The following is a 20,497-nucleotide window of genomic DNA, read 5'->3' as shown; positions in this document are numbered from 1 at the left end:
ATCAGCTTAGTACTTTCCGCCTCCGCCAAGGACATAAACTTGGGAAATGCCTACGTTTCAGGGACATGTAGAGAGGAGAAGATTTGAGGAAGGTTAAAAGAGAACTAAAAGAGTGCAATGCAGAGAGGCAACGGAGCCAGTAGGGGGAGGAAATTAAATAAGAGAGAAGAGCAAGCAGTTCATTGAATAAACATTTGCCAAACGACTACAACGTGTGTGCAGCTGTTACTCCAGTGCTGGGGATGTGGCGTTGAGCAAGGCAGGCAAGATCCTTACTTTCAGGAGCTTACGATCTGTCAAGTGAAGGGTAAGGGGGTGAGGGAGGAATTGACATTAGTTAGGAGTCAGTTTAGCTGCAAATGATGGAAGACCCAACATAACAATAGATTAAGCAAGTTAGAATCAAACTTCTCTCTCACATGACACAAGTCCAGAGGGATGTGACCCAGGGCTCGTAGGGCCACATCATGATGTCATCAAGGATCCAGGACTCTGTTATCTTGGTAGTGTGATGTCCTTAGCATGAAGCTTTTACTTCAGAGTCCAATATGGCTGTGTAAGTCCTAGCAATTGCGCCCACATCCCAGACAATGAGAAGAAGAGAAAAGGATAAAATGAGGGTTCCTCCTCCTTCTTAGGACACTTCTACTTATATCTGATTGGCCAGAACTGAGTTGTGTAGCTACACTTCACTGCCAGGGAGGCTGGGATATGCAGTCTTGTTCTGGGGGACCATGTGCCTCACTGAAATTTTGGGCTCTGCTACTAGGGAAGAAGGAGAGAATGGATAGCAGGGGGTACCCGTCGGTCTCTACCATAAGAAGGAGTCAGAAAATAAGCAAACGAAAACATGACGGAGGAAAAAATGGTTTGATGAATAAAAGCCTATGTGGGGCTTCCCTGGTGGTGCAGTGGTTGTGAGTCCGCCTGCCGATGCAGGGGACACGGGTTCGTGCCCCGGTCCGGGAAGATCCCACATGCTGCGGAGCGGCTGGGCCCGTGAGCCATGGCCGCTGAGTCTGCGCGTCCGGAGCCTGTGCTCCGCAATGGGAGAGGCCACAACAGTGAGAGGCCCACGTACCACACACAAAAAAAAGCCTATGTGAAAGAAAATAAGGGAAGATGGGGCCACTCCAGATGGAATGGTCAGGAAACATCTCTCCACAGAGGCGAGCTTTTAGCTGAGACCTGAACGACAAGGAGGAGAAGAAGAAGAGGGAAGAGGCAGAGCAGAGGCTTTGAGGCAGGAGCAAGCCGGACGTGGTTAACGAATGAAGAGGTCACCGTGACTGTGCACACGGAGAAGCAGACACGGGGCCATGTCCGAGGGGATCCAGAAGGGGCAGGAACATGAGTGGGGCTTATTAGCACTTTTTCATAGAGGTGTGTGTGTGTGTGTGTGTGTGTGTGTGTGTGTGTGTGAAATAGACAGCAGACAAAGACACTCTCACTCACTCAGGTGTGTGTTCCTCTGTCCCAGACCTTCCAGATTCAAGATATCAAGTGGATGAACAGGCGGGAGAGTCAGGTATGGCAGTCTAATCCAGACCTATCACGATAATAATTATAATAAAATTTCTGCTACTACAAGCTGTGTTCCCTCTTCCCTGTCAGCTCCCACCGGAATCCCAGAAGACCTTTGCTGAATGGGGAATGTGGGCTGTAGGGTGTCGATGACATTGCAGCATTTCCATGCAATCATCATACGTTCTGATACACAACCTCTCCTTGGCCTTGGGCTGCTGTAGGCTAGAAACCGGGACATAAGCTATTGTTCTGGTCCTGAGGCAGCCCTGCCTTGAAGATAGACTCAGTTAAGAATTGCACAGTCTTCCACTCAGGTTCGGGCGGTGCCCAATTCCAATAAAGTCAAATTATTTTGCAGCTACTATGTAATTTAATTGTTACAGTATCCTAGGAATTGAGTGAATAGGTATTATTCCCCCCATACAGGTGGAAGAAGGAATTGAAACACAGGAAAAGTAATGGATTGACCTAAAGTGAAGAAGTAAGTTGACAGAGGCGCCCAAGACTCTTGACCCGTCGTTGTAAGTGCTTTGTCTGCTCGACCACACAGCCTCCAAATGGGGTGGCTGCTGCATGAGCCAAAGGTCCTGGCTCTGTTTCCTGATAGGGTGACACATCATCCCACTTTGCCCAGCAATGGGAGGTTTCCCAGGCAGGGGAGTCCAGGGCGAAGCAAGACAGTTGATCCCTCTGTGGAACAGAATGGGGACATTTAACAAAGTACTAAATTAAGTATGAGCATGAACAGCTGTGGTGGGGTAAAGAGGAAACTGGTCTCAAAGCCAAATAAGACTTTTTTCAAATGCTTTATGATTTGCTTTGAAAACTGGACAGCTCATGGGGAACGATAAGCCTCACCATGTCTAGAGGGATTTTTTTCGCAAAAAGGTGAGTTCAGAGTTCTACCAAGTTTTCCTTTCCCAGGGCTCAGCCTGAATTGACCCTTGGCTGTCCCCAGCTGGGTGCCACCTCTCCCCCTCAGGAACACGCCGTATGGTCAGTGCAGGGTACGTGGAATACGGAAACCAAAAACATGTTGAAAGAAGACATGGAAATGACCCTACTGAGTTCACGTACAAAATTCAAGGCTGAGCTAATGTATGGGGTCTCGAGGTCCTGCTGTGAAGCCCTGGCCACGAGCCTTCACAAAAGGCATAGGAGGAGATTACAGGAAGGTACCAGGCAGGCTTTGGTGACAGGTAGATCCTTAAATTCTCTGGCTTCCAGTTCTCCTCTGAAATTGTGAATGACCCCCAGAGTGACATCTTTCATTCTGATGAGATGGAGAAAAAGAGAAGAGATGAACCCCCCCACCCCAAGAAACCAAGGCCCCTGTCCCCCTGCTTGGTCTGCCCAAGTCCGTGTCTTCCTGGAAAGCAGAGTGTTGCACGATGACTGCCACCCCAAAGGTCGCCCAGGGGTTGCTCCTTTGTTTTACTTTCCCTTTCTCTATGTGAGGTTTCGCTGAAGCTGGCCTTCCAGCTCCATGAGCTGACTTCATGGTGTACCCCTGACCTTTCCTTCGCCAACGACGTGCTCTGTTCTTGGGGAGCTGAGGCATAGCCATGGTGTGAAAAGGGTTAAACAGGTAGGCCTGGAGTTTCTGATTTACATGGGGGGAGAGCAACATTTAAAGGAGAATTTCCAGCAAGAGCTCTATTTTGAGAAGAGCTCTATTTGGAGGCAACACTGCGATCCAGTTCTTCTCCTAGCTATGGCCAAGCCAAAGGCAGGGAGATTGGGAGAGCTGAACAAGCCCACGCAAATCTTGGCTGGTGGGGAGAGAAATAAAGCCTCTTACCTCACTGGGTCCGTGGAATTTTAGCCCGAGGATTGAAGGATATGGATGTGAAGTAGAAGCTCACGAGTTTCTTTCAATTATCTTTCACAAAGTTGTTCCAAGCTGCGTGATCCTCTTTTATTGCTAACAAAAGGGGATTGTGCTTGAATCCCTTCCAGTGTCTGTTGCTTTTTCTACCTCCACAGTGAACGTTCTGCTCTCAGCTACCACAGGTGCAGGGCCCCCGCACCTCGATAGCTCATAAAACCAGCTCCAGCTGACGCCATGGCTGAATTTCTGATGCTCGTATCAGCTTGTCCCTGCAGGGGCAAGGCTGGCTCAGGGGGACGGGTTAAGGGGCTCTTCGCTTCTATGTTTCTTGGTCAAAGTAAGTGCTGGCCACGTGTCCCCACACCACACTCCCCGGGCCCAGTGTCAAAAATGATCCCGAGACCTTGGATCGACTTTCATCATAGAAGCAATCTTATCAAGGGCGTGAATCGGCCAAGATACCAAGAGTGTCTTAGTAAGGACTCTGGCTCAGTCTAGCCCTAATGGCAAGTGTCTCTCTAGGCCAGGCAGCAAACACACAGGCCAAACGTTGCTTTGCCTGAGACAAGGGTTAGAATTTTATCACAGATAGAGACCAGAGCCCCAAGGGCATAACCACTTTGTGTATCTAACAGGAGGATGACTTGGCTTTGGTGTGAGGGAGCCCCGGGTTCAAATCCCAAGTTTCCTACTTTCTAGCTCTGTGGCTCGGGATGTCACTTACTGTCTCTCCTCTTCTCTGTACCACAGGGTGGTTATTCCCCTTTTGGCACTGGTGTGAGGATTGAATGAGACGGTGTATGTACAGTCCTTGCCTGCAGGAAACACTTATTGTTGTAGCCATGAAGAGCCACTAGGCCTGAAAACAAGAGCACTGTGTATCAGCTGGGCTTTTTCCAAGCAGTTCTTACAGAAATCTCAAACAGCCTGGATCAGAGTAAGATGACGTCACAAGATGATTTCCAGGCCCTCCCTGGCTCTTGGAGGGACACCCCTTGTGATTCCATCTCCTTTGGCAACCCCCTCCCTTAATGAATTCATCCTCCACTTCCAGGCTCTGCTGCCCCTGCTAAGGCTTTCAGTTGTATGTCGGCTGAGCCAGTGACTTCTAGAGCAGGCTCGGTCCACAGAGCCCCGCGAGACGGGGGTCTGCTTCCTGGCTCATTCTCCACTCAGTGCAGTGTTTTGGAAGAAAAGCCCCCCAGTGGCCGGGCAGAGAATGCTGTCTGTGCACCGTAGACACAGAGCCATACCCATAAATGTGCATCCCCCTGGGGAGAGCAGACAGCCAAGTCCTAGAAACTTGCCCTAGGAAAGTCCTGGATCTGTTCATAACTTGGAAGGAGAAAGACGTAAGAAGAAGGTGCCCACGGTGGTTGGTTTATTACGTCAAGGAAGCATTAGGAAAATTAATTAAAAGATAAAAGAGAATGAAAAGAAAGAAATGTGGCAGCTCCCTCTGGCCCAGTCCCTTTTCTTGGATCCAAGAAGCTGTGGGATGTGACTTAACCTGACACACGAAGGTGGCACTTGGGTCATAAGGCACCGTGCCATGTGGCAGCTGTGCGTGTGTGTGCGAGATTACCTGAGGCGAACTCATGTCTTTTTATCCGAAGCCAGGCTGAATTGACGGCCTTGTGGAGGATGCGGGGGGTCCCACTGCCTCCTGATGGTGTGATTAGTGGTGCTGGGTGCAACAGCTGAGCGGAGAGAAGGCCTGTGGGAGCTGAGCCGGCTCCTTTTGTGGTCTCTTACAAAGAATCGTGTTGCAGATATAAATACCTTGGAAGTACTGTTTGCACGTTGGCCTTTCTTTGGACTTGCTTCTTTATCTAGTGGCGAAACAAACCGCAAATCAAAGAGCAGCTTCTGCTGGCCTGTGTCTACGGGGAGGGCTGTTGTTGTTTACTCAGCCTGACTGGTTGCCCACCTTGCCTACACTTTCTGGAAACTTCTCAACTCTGAACTCCACAGAGAAGGGGTAAATGGCTTCGAGGAGAACATTTTCGTGTGCTGAAATCATAGAATTAAATGCCACAAACGTTCACCAGCCGCCCGCTGTTTGCAAAGCTAGTGCCGAGCTCAGCCGGAGGCAGAAGGAACCGGGCTCTGGGAACTCACCATGGGGGGGAGAGACGGACACACTGACTCAAGAGCCCCAGAGGGTTCAAACACGAGGTTTTAGGTGCAGGGGAGGAAGACACTGGTCTTGCAATTTGCCAGACTGTCTCTGCTTCTAGAACTGTCCTGCTGGCCACGGAAATCGCGTATCTTACATCGCACCGCCCTGCACGGCTCTTGGCAACACTCAGACAACACTGGCTGTGTGAATGCTGCCAGGCGGGGAGAGTAGCTGGGTGTGGAAGGTAAGAGCGTTCCAGAAAGGAGAAACTGCTTCAGCCGAAACTCACAAGATTTGTCAGGAAATAGCAAATACCAAGTGTACAGCAAGCTGCAGCTGTGGCGTGTGGCGGAGGGTAATTACCAGAGATAAATGTAGAAGGTGGTCAAGGTTCTGGAGTTTGGGGGGCATATTAAAACCCGCTTTGCAAATATGTTCTGGAAAAGCTGCTGAAGGTAACATCTTCCAAGAATGCAATTTAGAAAGACGCCAGCCGATGGGCTTCCCTGGTGGCGCAGTGGTTGAGAGTCCGCCTGCCGATGCAGGGGACACGGGTTCGTGCCCCGGTCCGGGAAGATCCCGCATGCCGCGGAGCGGCTGGGCCCGTGAGCCACGGCCGCTGAGCCTGCGCGTCCAGAGCCTGTGCTCCACAACGGGAGAGGCCACAACAGTGAGAGGCCCGTGTACTGCAAAAAAAAAAAAAAAAGAAAGAAAGACGTCAGCCGAACCTTCCTGTGCCTTCTTTTCTCTCTCTCGTGGCATCAAGCCCAACGTTTCCTGCGCCATAAGTGGATCTGAAACACGGAGAAGCCAAAACAGCCACAGTCAAGCCACCGATTTCTGGAACCACCTATGTGTCATTTGTTGGGGCCAGTTTGTGGAAGAAAGGAAATTTTCCCACGCATGTGCTTCACACTAGATACAAAGAGTACAGGCTTTAGAGCCAAATGGGCCCAATTTCAAATCCAAACTCTGCAACTTTCTACCCATGACCTTGAGCAAGATACTTTTCCTTGCTGAGCCTCAATTTCCTTTTTTTTTTTTTTTGCGGTACGCGGGCCTCTCACTGCTGTGGCCTCTCCCGTTGCAGAGCACAGGCTCCGGACGCGCAGGCTCAGCGGCCATGGCTCACGGGCCCAGCCGCTCCGCGGCATGTGGGATCTTCCCGGACCGGGGCACTGAACCCGTGACCCTTGCATCGGCAGGCGGACTCTCAACCACTGCGCCACCAAGGAAGCCCCAGTTTCCTCATTTTTAACTCTGAGAAAATAACTCCAATCTCATTTGGCTGCTGTGAGGACGGAATGAGGTAATATGACTGTGCCTGGTCCTCAATGGAAGGTGTTCAATTAATGTCAGCTCTCCTTCCCCTCCTTTCTGTTTGAAATCTGTTTTCATGCTGCATGCAATTAAAACTGATTTTCTAAATGTTCTAAAACTGATTTTCCATTTTAGGGGCAGTACATTGTAAGTCGCTGCTATTTTCCTGAAATGGCATTCCTTAGATTAGAGTCTGTTGGATTTCTTTTCAATAGCACTGAATTCTATTTACTGCATTTCTAATAAGACACCAGCACGTCTGGGAAGAGCATATGATGGTGGATTCCGACTACTAAAGCTACGGGAATATTAACATCCAGACCTCCGTCCACTCGCTGGGCCCCATGGACTCAGAGGGGGACATTTCTTAGCAAACGTCAGGTACCTTTAACACCATGGTGCTCACTGGTCCCATTAGGCTGGCATTGTGGAGCCTTCCACAGACACTGAAACTGGGTGCATTTTGGTTAAGCGGTGATGGGGGTGTAGCTTTGTAGGGTCCCCCTGCCTGCCTGCCTGCCTGGCTCTGGAGCGGGAGGGCCCCTCTCTCTGAGCACCTCTGACCATGACCATCGGCCACCGGCCTCACCCGGGCCTGTGGCACCATCCTGTTTACCTCAAGTCCTTTCTCAGGCTGGGAGGAGGAAAGCAGATTTGTGGAGAGGCCCACGTTCTTTAGACTGCCCGAGAGGAGCTGGTCAAGGGCTGGGCCCACGAGAGGAAGAAGAGCCCCACCCAGGCCCTGCGCCCCCGGTGCCTGCACCCGGCTGTGACTCTGGCCAGGCCTCTGAAAACCAGCTGTCTGGGCATTTTCCTGGACTTCACCTTCGTCACATGGAAAGCTCTGCATCCAGTGTAAAAGCCAGTTACTGCGGGGAGGATAAATAATCCCTGAGCACCTGTTTAATTTAGCTTCTTTTTCCAAAGACTCAAATGAAGCCTGAGGAAGCGGGCTTTTGACAACTGACTTCCTTTGCACAGCTCTCCTCAGACCCTTCCACCCGACGCCCTCTGAAGTTCCTGGCGTCCTTCCTTTGAAGGACTGAGGGTGGCACAGGGTCCACCGTGGCCATTTCACCTTGCGTACACAAGAGAGAAGTAAACACAAACAGGCTTGAAGCAGTCATACTGTTCAGCCCGTTAATCAGGAGACGAGAGAGAGGAAGAGAGAGAGAGAGAAGCCCAGTCGAGCAGACTAGAAACTCACCCTCAGGCTACAAGGATGCTGAGCTCCTAAGCCACAGGCTGGGGTGCGTCTGGGTCGGGGACAGGAGTGTGGGCCAGTGGTCCACTGTCTCATGGGCTAGTGACTTCTGGGAAGCTTGCCTTTGTGGGCGAGGAGGTTTCCCTGCCGTCTTCTGTTCCCTCATCTGGGTGTGTCCCACGAGGGGGACAGCAGTGGGAGCTACCCCATGCCCTTCTCCACCCCACCCAAGGCTGAGGGGAGGGGCTGGGTCAGAAAGAGGGATGGGCACGGAGCAGATGCACTTGGAGCCCCTGGGGGCTTGTACAAAAATCCCCTTTGGGGAAAAAGGCGAAAATGAAAGAAGGGCTTGCACAGGAACAGGATTGATTCTCCCACGTCTTGCAGATTTCAGGGGCTCCGGACGTGACAAGGAGAGATCTGGGAGAGGCGGGCCGTGAAGGGCAGATCCAGGGCGTCCTGGTGGAGGCCTGATGACTTCCTCTGAAAGGAGGTGTCCTTCCCCGAGGTGACAGCCTTCAACAAGGGACAGTCAGAGGAGCTTCCTCCCTAGAACAGAACCGGCTCCAGGTGGCTATGGCTTGGCTACCTGCGGGAAATTTCTGGATGGCTGCCCTCAGGTCCTGCAGTGAATTCTTGATATGTGTGGACAGTTTGTGAAAAAGTCTTGCTCTTCCTTGCCAACATCAAGAGAAATGCTTAGGAGTACTTTCCTAAGAGCAGAAAGGCCTGGTTACCTGATCATCTTATTCAGAAACCAGTAGAATTTACGAATGACCTTATTTAACGAACTGCAGAGCAGGTTGGCTTAAGTCTTGTGGCTGAATGAAAAGAACTGGGCTTCAGGTTAGCCTGAATTCAACTCCTGACATTCCCCAAGATAGGGCGTGAGCTCGGGCACGCTGCTGAGCTGCTCTGGGCCCCTGTCCCCTCAGCTGCCCCAGGTAAGTAATAACACCTCTTCTTGTGAGAGAGCCTGGAGCAGTGGCTCCCAAACCTTGTTGCACATCTGAGTCACAACACCTGGGGATCTTCAGAAAATACCGAGGTGCAGACATTCTGATGTCATTGGTCTGGGGTATGGCCTGGGCAGCAAGGGTCTTAAAGGCTCTCTCAGGTGATTCAGATGTGTAGTAAAGTTTGGGAGCCGTTAGCTTAGGAAGGAGTAAGTACTCAACAAATGTTTGTTCTCTCCAGGACCAGCGACGTAATTTCTGGGGCCCCCTGTTTGAAAATATTTCAGAATTTCAAGGTGGCGACAGCAGAGCAGTCAATCAAGCTCCTTCTGAGCCGGAGCCAACCCTTGTTTTCTCCCTTCCTCTCATTACTATTGGAGCGATTCCCCACACTGAATTTCAAAGGAAAAGAAATCACACAACGGGCAAAGGGGACAACCAATGAGGCAACTCAAGGTAGTTCTGGCAGGTTCCTAGAACAGGAGGAAGCATGATGGGAAGGGAATTGAGAAGGAAAGGATGTGTGCGCCTGTGATCTCCTTAAAAAAAAAAAACAGCCCTGGATCCTGGGGCTGGAACCTCCCCCAGCCTTGAGCAGTGGTGATTTAGTGAAGGGGCCTTGCGACCCCAAGTCACAGACTCTGTAAAAGTGTTGGAAATGGGATAATCTTGCACAGAATTTACAGCTGTCTGGTCCCCACCCCACTGTCTGCACTGGGTCCTTAGGCAGGTTCGCACAAAGGGGTCAGTGACTTCGGCTCCGTCAACAGAAACCCAGAACATCTGGGCCTGGCCCCGGCTGGTGGCTTGAGCCTGACCCTAGGCTGTCAATTGCAGAGTTAGAGGAAGCTATTTGGGATGAATCTGTTTTTTTTAAAAAAAAAAAAAAAAAAAACGGGACAATGAAAAATCTGGGAATTCTTCCTAGTTTCAAAATGGGCAGAAGAAAGTGCTTGGCTCTGAGGACGCTCTGTGGACATTTTATCTGCCACTGGGACACTCAGCTATGACCCTGTGGGATTCTACATTCCAGCGTCCAGCTGTCATCTCCAGCCCAGATCTCTGGGATTTGGAAGAGAACAAAGTGCACCATTTTTCAGCCCACCACGCTCAGCCCTTCACTGCTTCCCTCACTCAGGCTACTTGCGAACGCCTCTGAGGGCCAGTCTACCTTTGTAGAATGGGATATTCAGAGGGTCAGTCCATGAATTAAACGAGATGATGTACCCGTATCAGCACTTCCTTGGAGCACTGGACAGAGCTCAATAAACATTAGCTCTTTAGGTAACTGTGTATTGATCTGCAGAAACCCTGAGGCCTGGAGTGTTACTCTTCCCATTTGAAACTAAGAAGAATATGACTTAAGAGAGGATAAATCACTTAAGTCAGTCAGTGGAAGTTCTCAGATCAGAGTCCAGGTCCATCCAAGCCTTGGAGCACACCACATGCCTCTACCAGCGTGATATGGGTCCACCAGCTATGATTTCCACCCCAGGCTCACCCTCCCTAATTCCAGGGTTGTGTGTGTACATCTGACGATCTAAGGAATCTAAAAGGCCAGATGGAAGACGGAAGATGGAATGGAAAGAAAGGAAGACACATATCTCAAGGGGATCCTCTCACTAATTGGAAAACAAAATTAAAGCGGGGGAGGGCATAATTTTGCTCTCTGTAGGGGCAAGGGGGCCCATGGTGAGGAGATGGCTGTGAGCATGGCCAGTTCAAGGAGTCGCGAGCAGCGGGCATTCCAGGATGGGCGCTGGACTCCAAGGTCAGAGCTGAGCTAGCCGGGCTGGCTGGCACAGATTGCCCACTTCCCTCAAAGACAGGCCCTGAATTCTATCCTTGGCCTGGGGGTAGAAATAACAGAGCCCAGGCAGAAAGACCATGTGCAGGCTTCCATGCTGAGCGCCCAGGCCTCCCAGGCCAGGAAAGGAGAGAGGGAAAGGCGTTGTCAGCTGCGTGCACACGGCACCAGGATGGCGGTGGAGCCGAAGGGGCTGGGCTGCAGCGCAGGGGCTCCGAGAATGATGGAGTGGCCTTTAATTGTTTATACTCTGGAACCCGGGAGATGTGTTGGCAACAGAATGAGAATAGAGAGGCTGCTGGCAGCCGAATGACATCCTGGTGAGGAAACCTCCACCCACCTAAATGGTTAAATGGCTGGTTTGCCAAGGCCGCTGAGCAAAGTGTGACCTCACCACGGGGCAGATTAAAATATGCATTTCCTCCTAATTGAGCACAGTGAAATCAGCTGGCGGTCCTGTCACAAGTGCAGGAATGAATTGTCACAGCACGGAACACACTACTCGACAGAGCATCTATTATACAGGAGAAAAGAGCTGCGTAAACTTCTTTCACGTTGGGATTTCAACGGATCTGTTGTCCAGTGGGCTTGGAGAAGACTATGTGACAGGGTGGCCCAGTGTCCCAATTTTCTAGAACGACTGCTCATGACCCAGCCATAGCATCTTGTGCCTGTAGCACACCACACAGCAAGGTCTGGTTTGTAAATTGGGTGAGAGAGCTAAAATCTTTGGTAAACAGATTGACCTTTTTTAAAAATGTGTTTTATATACTTATACATTTAAATATATATTAGGGTGAATGTATGTAAAGCAAATTCTATTTTTCCACTGTTTTCCATTATAGAATTAAAAGTGTGTCCTTATAAGAAGACGGCAAATTCCATGACAGAATAAGTCCATCCTGTTCACAGCTCTGGTGTAGGCCTGGATAGAGCCATTTAGGATAAAGGCCAAGGTAGAAGCCTGTCTCCCTGACACAGATCCCTGGGGAATGCTAAGGCCACTTTGATATGGGAGCTTCCAGGACAAGCTCATTTCTGTTAAGCCCCTCTGCCAACACTGGATGGCGCTAGTTATGAGACATGTCATGCTAAGTTGACATCCAGCCTCCAGAACAGATAGAACATGTGTTCTCCATTTTCAACTTCATAATCCTTGATATTTTTGAACACATCTATAGTACTTTTGGGTCATTTGTTGATATTTTTCTGTTTAAATATTTATTCTTCATTTCAGATTGTTTACAGACACTTTACCTTCTTAATTCCTCTCAGTTTCTCTTGTCCACTGAGGTACCCATTTGAAGTCCACGACAGAGTCCCTGTGGCCCAGTACTGCATCTCACACGTGGGGAAACACCCGTGTGGTGGGCACCCTCTGAGCTCAAACCCACACGTCTTTCACATGAACCATTGTGATCGCGTTTGTGTAATGGCTTCTGTGAACCTAAATGCAGGACTTTGCATTTATTTTTATTAGCTTCCTCATTGTGGTATCAGCTGTGTTTTAGCCCTGTGTTTTAGATGACATAATCAGGACATTTTGAATCCTGAATGTGTCACCTCTAAAGCAGCTGTTTCTCCCACTGGTAACTCTGTGAACTTGAAAAGTATTTCTTCTTCGTGTTCAACCAAGTCAATGATAAAAATATTCACCCGAGGCAAGCACAGAGCCCTGTGACATCCTCTAGACACTTCTCCATGTCCGTCAGAATTCTTCTGAGTTACCAAGTCAGCCGCTTGTCTGAACCTCTTTCTAGAATGAATATAAATAAATATATCTCCTTCCTGGGGGCAGGGATTGTGGCCACTCAACAAATACTAGTGAGCACATGCAAAGGAAGAAATTTGAGCTCTGTTTATTCTGTTATCAAGAAGGACAATCATATATATGTTAGCGTAAGTAGAACTTGGGCGTGACTACAGGTAACTGTATACAAACTATTGTGCCTAGGATCCTGATAAAATGCATGACATAGAAAATGTAGCCCATATGTAAAAATGCAAATACAAAATCTTTCCCTGGAGACACAATGGACTATAATGATTTCTTCTTTGGTTCTAAGAAATGATTAGAGATAAAAATAGAAGACTAATTAGCCTTAATTAACACATTTGCTTATTATTCTTCCCTGCTGGTGACATTAGCTTATGCTCTGTCTTTGGTAGCAACACACACATCTTGTTCGTGGAGTTTAAAATCAGGGCCTCTGAGAGCAGATGTGGGTAAAGGGCCTGATGTCCTTTGAGCCACTGGCGTCCTTGAGAGGCCGCAGCTGGCCTCCTGGCTCCTCTGCCTTCAGTTGTGAAGGGCTCAGCAGCTGGGCTGCCTGAAGTTAGCAGACTGGGGGCCACTGGAGGAGGCTGGCAGCGGCTGGGCAGCCTTTTCTGCGCTGGTCCCTCAGTGCGGAGTCTTCTGTCCCTGGCTGCTGGGATGCTAGTCCTAACGTTACTTGATTTCCAGATATTTCTTCTTTGTCCAGCCCTGTAGTTAAGTTTCACTAAGTACTACTGTACTACTGGGAAACTGACTGCATTACTACTACTACTAATAACAATAACGACGGCTAATAACGGCTGACACTTATTGGCTGTTTACAATGTACATATGCATTACCTCACTTGATCCTCACTAGAACCTGGAGGTTCTACCTCTGATGGAGGTTGTGCTATTATCCCCTTCATGGATGGGGAAACTGAAGCTTAGGTGTAGTGATCCCTTGCTCTAATCGTGAAGCTGAGAAATGGCGGCCTGACTCCAGGGGGCCTGCCCCTGACCATTAGGCAACACTGCCTGCCTGCTCACTGGTGTTCCTGCCTTGTCATTTTACACTGGATGCAGTTGGCTTAAACTTAATTCCACAGATTCACACTGTGTTAGATGTCATAGATATTTCTAATGCAAAGGCAAAATTCCTAGCTGCATGGAACAACCTCAAAATCTCAATGACTTAAAAATATCCAACCTTTATTTCTCACATATGCTGCATGTCTCTCGCAGGTCAGCTGGGGTCTCTGCTCACCAGTCATTCAAGGAACCGGCCTGACAAGGCAGCCACCACCTCCAACCCTGAAGGTCTCCCAGGATCAGGGAAGAAAGAGACACGGAGTGCTCGCTCCAGCAGTTCAACACTTAACCCAGGAGGGTCACACATCGCTTCCACTCCCTGTGCATTGTCCACGACAAGTTCATGGTCCCACCGCCCACGGAGGGACCTGGCAGTGTGTCCACTATGATGACCACACGTGGAGACTAAGACAAGACCCATTGCCACACGAGGCAGAATGGGGCGGATGGTAAGCTGTGTGCCACCGTTAAAGGGGAGGGAAATAATTTCCATTTGTGGGCTCAGGAAATGCTTTGTGGATGAAGGATGGACTTTTTGAGATGAGTGAGACTGCAGTAGGCAAAGATTGGGTGTAGGGTGGGATGAAAACCTAGACTGAAGGAAGATTGAGAGCAGGGGTTCAGGGTGGGCAAGAAGCCTGCCACTGAGGGAATAATACAACACAGGGTTCCCGCGGGTGCATAGGAAGGACGAGGTGGGAGGCTGGACTGAGTCCGCATGGAGAAATCTGTTGTCAGTTGGGTGGCCTGTGGAAGGTCCTGGAGGCGGCGGCTGGGACATGATCAAACCTGTGCTGTGGCTAGTTTCTTGGGACAGCGGCACAGAGGGACTTGAACTTACGACGTCAGGGGCAGGTGCGAGGCTATTGCAGTACCTTAGGTGAGAGAGCAGGGGCCTGGGCCGGGGGAGCCGATGAGGGGAGGGGTCTGAGACATAAGGTGGACACCCCCAGAACCCTGGAATCTGACTTGTTATGGGGCTAGATAATCAAATGTAATCAGAGGGAGTGGGTGAAGGAAAGAACATGCCCTGATTTCAAGCCTGCATGAGGCTCTTGGATGGATCAACGGCACTTCCCAAGAACCCCGGGGCTGTGTCTAAAGGAAGATCAAGCCAAGTGTTGCTTCCACAGAAGACAGTGAATGTGCTCCTGGTCCCACAGATGCTGATGTGGGCAAGAGCTTCCTGCTAAACCTATTAAATATTTTCTTCTCCCAGGAACATTTGAATTAACTCATAATTTATTTACTAAGTGTGCTGTAGAACTTGTGTGCTAACACTCATACATTGACACTGACCGTGGAAAGTTCTTTCACAATGTGTACTTTCTTAATATAGGGACCCGAAGCTGGTGTGAAAATATGTTTCCTGTCTTTCTTGGACTTAGAAGCACACATATTTTCCAAAAAATTTTTGAGAGGCATTAAGGAGGTACAGTGTGCGTGTGAGTTTATTCTATATTCATGAACAAGAATTCAATTCAGGAAACCTGAGATAGAGGGAGAGGGTTTTGCAGAGTCAGTACTGTGTTACACACTGATCGCTATCCTGAAGCAAGTCCAAGGTCTAATTAACCCTCCTTAGATGGAACTAAAATCAAAATCCGCCAGAGGCTAAGGTTCTTTTAATTTCAATCCTGTCTTGCACACATCAGAGAAATTCAGCAAATACCTGTGTGGAATCTGCCCTGAACAACAGGCATATCTATAAAGGCTTAGGATCTGCTTTTCAGTGAACGTAAAGCTTTTGTTTTGTAGTAAATCATAGGCATCAGTAAGCACATTTTAATGCTTTTATGTTGTTGTCTTCTAATCTGATCAGGAATGCCAGACAGTTTAGTAAACAGATGAATGCAAAGCCAGGAGTGTATGAGTCAGTTTTTTCTTGGGATTTTTGTGTATTGTGGACAATCACATTGATTCCATATTGAAGGAACAAGTTCTTGGTACCTGAGTCACAGAGACCATACAAGGTCTTGCTACGTAGAGTATGGACCCTGGACCAGCAGTGCTGGCATGACCTGGGAGCTGGTTAGAAATGCAGAATCTCAGGCCATACTTCAGACCTCTTGAAGCAGAACCTGCATTTTAAAAAGATAGGGGATTTTGGTGCACACTGAGGTCTGAGAAACACTGACATAAGGGACCCAACACAGGGAGTGGACTGAAGGAAGTTAAGTGACACGTGACCTGCAAAGAGCTGGAAGCTGGGTCATTTTCAGCCGAAACTCGGGATTTCTCTAAATCCGGGAGCTTTCAGCTGCCTTGCATTATTATTATTGCTTTGCTCTTTTTCCCCTGGAGTTTCATTGACAAAGTTGTTGTTGTTACTTTTCTCCTGGCATATTAGGAGGATGCAATTCTTTTCAGCAGGTTGACAATTTTTTTTCCACGCAGACACATGTAGTCTTCTTAGTTCCCTTGGAGGGTCTTTGAAAGCACGGACCATTTAGTCTTTCTAGACTCGTCTTCTAGACTGGACCTTTCTGGTCTTCCATTAGAATCCTTCTATTTCAAAGTGATTGAAGACTGTCCAGCCGCCTAGCACCTCTCAGCCTTTTGACACTCATGCCCCATTTTGAAAAATGTAAAGATTCCATGTCATACTATTCAGTGAAAAAAGCAAAGTCCAAAAGAGTGTTTATAGTATGCTACCCTTTGTGTAAGAAGGGGATATAAGAAAATAGGTGTCTGATCACTTGTGCAAAAGAAATACAGAGAGGATAAATCAGAAACCAAGGTTGTTGGCTACCTACGGGAGGCAGGTGGGAAGGGTGGAGAGAAGAGGAAAATGGGAGAGGGTGGGCAGGAGGAGGAGGGAGCCATCCTTCTCTGAGAACATCTTATGTAACCAACTCTTCCTCTTAGACCATAATAATGCTTCACATATCCCCCCAGTAAATAAATAAATAGATAATTCAAAGCAACCAGGACGTGGATGGGGAGACCCAAAATGAGATACAAAGACTAACAAATGAATGAACTCTATTGCAACCAGACTGGGTACTGCGAGGCTAAGGACAAAAAGAACTGTGTATAAACACTGTTTCTTATAGGAGTATGGGTTAGCAGGTCTGGAACTACTTTATGTATATAGTGGAATTGAACAAATAAGTAAATATATCATAGATAAATGAGAGCTGGGTTCTCACTGTTGGAGAAGGATGTTACAAATAAGAAGAGGAACCAGTATAAAATGACCCCTGGGGGCTTCCCTGGTGGCGCAGTGGTTGGGAATCCGCCTGCCGATGCAGGGGACATGGGTTCGTGCCCTGGTCCGGGAAGATCCCACATGCCGCGGAGCGGCTGGGCCCGTGAGCCATGGCCGCTGAGCCTGCGCGTCCGGAGCCTGTGCTCCGCAACGGGAGAGGCCACGGCAGTGAGAGGCCCGCATACCGCAAAAAAAAAAAAAAAAATGACCCCTGGGGTATTAGTTTGGAATCATAGGTATCAGTATAAATCCATGGTTTTTAATATATATACAGAGAGAGAGAAAGAAAAAGATATGAGGGGCTAAAAGCAATACCACCTCAGTAATGATGAGCACACCTACAACCCAATATCAGGGTCTCTACACACCACTCTCCAATAAAAGGTTTCAGGGCTTTTGAAGAAGTGGCTGATTCTCAGCCAGGGCATGGAAAACACCAGATGAGCCTGGAACATCTTGAGTGCCAGAAAATAGGAAAATGCTCCAATAAAACCATGAGAGTCTGTTAAAGAAAATCACAGGAAATATGAAGGAGCCGAAAGCTGAAACAATCTGAGCAACAGAATAAATAACGATAGAATTGAATTCTAACCTAGAATAAAATTAATGTACATAAATGAAATAAATATCCACATTAATAAGGGAACCATAAAACACATAAATAATTATGGTAAAATACACATAAAGTTTACTACCTTAACCACTTTTAAGTGTACAGTTTTGTGGCATTAAGTACATTCGCACTGTTGTAAAGCCAACACCACCTTCCATCTCCAGACCTCTTTTCATCTTGCAAAACTGAAACATTGCACCTGTTAAACAATAACTCCCCATTCTCCTCTGGCAACCACCATTCTGCTTTCTGCCTCTATGGATTTGACTACTCTGACCTCATATAATTCGAATCACACAGTATTTGTCCTTTTGTGACGGGCTTATTTCACTTAACATGTCCTCCGGGTTCATCCATGTTGTAGCACGTGTTAGAAATTCCTTCCTTTTTAAAGGATGAATAATATTCTGTTGTGTGTATTTACTCCATTTTGTTTATCTGTGGACATGGGTTGCCTCTATCCCTTGGCTACCGTGAATAAAGCTGCTGAGAATGTGTGAGATCCTGATTTTATATTTACAGATTCTTCACTAAATTATCAGATGTTTACAATATCTCCGGGAAACTGGGATCATTATTGCTTTCTTGTTTTCCAGACGAGCAGGCAAAGTTTTGTGGTTACTGCGCGGCAGAGCGGGGTCTTGAATGCAGGTTTTCCAAATCAACAGTTCTTGAATTCTGGCTCCATTGATTAGACATGGGAGACCACATATATCTTTCCTTTGCTTTTACTAGGGAAAGGAATATTGCCTAGAAGAAGCTCCTCCCAGGGACTTCACTGGATAATGGAGAGAGGGACACCCTCCCTAGATTTCCAAAATAATGGGGGTACCTCTACCCTGGGTTTCCAAAACAATCTGAAACATGTTCAGGGGTCCAGAGTGAATATGGCTCTTCTTCCTATTAACTCTTCTTTCCTATTCTGGAAGCCTCTGAGGCCTGGGGTGACAAGGTGAGGAGGGGATGCATTCCCCCCAAACCCACAATGATGGGGGATGCTCCACGATTCCCAGTCAGTCCCCCTAGATGTCCTCCTTCCGTAGAGATCAGGGAATCTGTCGCCCACAGGACCCTGGCTGGATGGGGGGTAGTAAAAGGAAGACCTGGGCTGGGGGGTGCAGTGGAGACAGCTCTGGCTTCTGGGGTACCTGGTACCAGAGCCACCCGCTGTGCCTGGCCCACAAGAAAAGCTGTCTCCAGCCCTGCTGAAAAGCACCAAGACATTAACTGCCTGTAATTTTGACATGTCAGATACTTAATAAGGAACAAATTAGCACTTGGGTCTTTTTTTTTTCTGAGGCAATCCAATTCCTACGCCAGGCACCAACTTCTATATTTCAAAATGCATTTTTGAAGGTTAATTAGAGAAGCAGCAGAGATAGTGTTTTCCAAGAGGGATTTTTCTGCTTCCTTCCAGGTCTGTGGATGGCAGAAAAAATAACTTTCAGACACTGTAAATTGAGTATGTGAAGCTGTGAGAATAAACCCATCTCATTAGTCATCGTGTCAATTACAGTATCTAAGGAACAATTTTGTAGCAAGAGCATATTTATTTGATGTTTCGAAAGCTACCTGGACCCACTGTTAGGATGGTATTTGCTCTTAACACTCCAAGTACCTCTTTAACACAATGGCACTCCATAAAAATTGAGTGTGTTCCTACTGTAATTAAATGGCCCTCGTCATTTCTGCATTTATGATATAAACTCTAATGGCTGTAAAATCCCACAATTAACTTTCCTTGCGCCAACATTTCATACTTGAGAAATTCTCATTACAAATTTCATTACTGATTCACTTATCTGTAATTTGTCCTATGTAACCTAAAGAATACGAACAAATTTAGAGTCACTTTTGCTCTATTAAAAACTAAATATAAAAGCCTCTCACCTAGCAAGCCAATCTTGATATCACAAAGGGCCCCGACATGGCTGAAGTACGGTAGCGAGGATGGGAAGGGGAAGAGACCACGTGATTGGGAAGAGTGGGGTGAATCTGGAAGGACATAAACGGGGTGCCATTAAGCTCACCCACCTTCTCAGCGAGAGGCAAAACACCCTTGACCAAGTCCCAGGGGAACAGAGCACAGCACACAAGGGGAAATGGTGGGGAAGGGACATGAAGGACTGGAGTTTCATATCCAGGGCCTGGGAATCCTCTCCTCTTCTGGCTCAGTCTCTGTCTCTGGTGCTCCTTTCTCTCTTGGAGGCCGGGTTGGCCAGAGCAACTCCTGCAGGGTTGTAACCAGCTCTATGGCTGAGTTGTTTTGGTAGAAAGTCTATCGAAGAAACTTTGTTGTTAGGAAATGGGAAAAGGGTTCAACAGGGGAGGAAAAGATGACTGGGAAGGTCCCCTTGAAATGCTACTTGCATTTCAATTTTCCGTCTCCCAGGGCACAGACTGGCTTGTGGTGAGATTTGGAGAAACTTTCTACCTCCTCTATCCCCTACACACCTCCCTGTCCACCTTTTAAGGCAGAAACAAATCTACACCCACCTTAGAGTGAAGTGAAAGTTGACTGACCTGGTGTCAGGAGACTGGAATTCTAATCCTCATTCTGTCACCTCCTTGCTGGGCGACAGGGACAAGCTTTGTGACCTGTCTGGGAAAGGAAGCGGTTTCACCAGAATGAGCACTGAGATTCCCTAAGTTCCCCCAAGGACAGTTCATTTCCTAGTAGATCAACCCCAGAGCTTCTCTTCCTCCAACAAATGGGTGACACGGAGGCCGGAAGTCCTGGGTTTCCATAACACTGATCTCCACCAGGAGCAACCTGCGTAAATATTTCCCCCCAATAACATCCTGTCTCAGCATTTTGCTGCCTTCCATAACTGCATTCATTTTATTCTAATTTGTAATTAACTTTTACAAAATTAAACTGGAGATAGAAAATTACTGTCCCGACCTAAATAATCCTGCTGCTGGATGTGACAGTGTTAACACAATCAACAGTACGATTCATAAATGAAAGAAATGTTGTCATACTTATTACTTCTGTGTGCTCCATCTTTTATAGAATATTACAGTGTAAATTGAAATTTTATATGATTTAATAAAC

General features: G+C 47.9%; 1 long non-coding RNA gene across 1 annotated transcript; it reads left to right on the top strand.

Annotated features, from left to right (window-relative positions):
• The first annotated feature begins 1,478 nt into the window (after positions 1-1,478).
• Positions 1,479-14,914, top strand: LOC115853759 (uncharacterized). The gene is made up of 3 exons (XR_004039714.2): positions 1,479-1,528; positions 1,954-2,008; positions 13,769-14,914. It is a non-coding gene; the product is annotated as an uncharacterized lncRNA (long non-coding RNA).
• The last annotated feature ends 5,583 nt before the right edge of the window (positions 14,915-20,497 follow it).

The sequence above is a fragment of the Globicephala melas genome, chromosome 9 (genome assembly GCF_963455315.2).
Source record: "Globicephala melas chromosome 9, mGloMel1.2, whole genome shotgun sequence".
NCBI classification, from domain to species: Eukaryota; Metazoa; Chordata; class Mammalia; order Artiodactyla; family Delphinidae; genus Globicephala; species Globicephala melas.
Note: the sequence above shows the minus strand (reverse complement) of the source record. Positions and strands in the feature narration are given on the sequence as shown.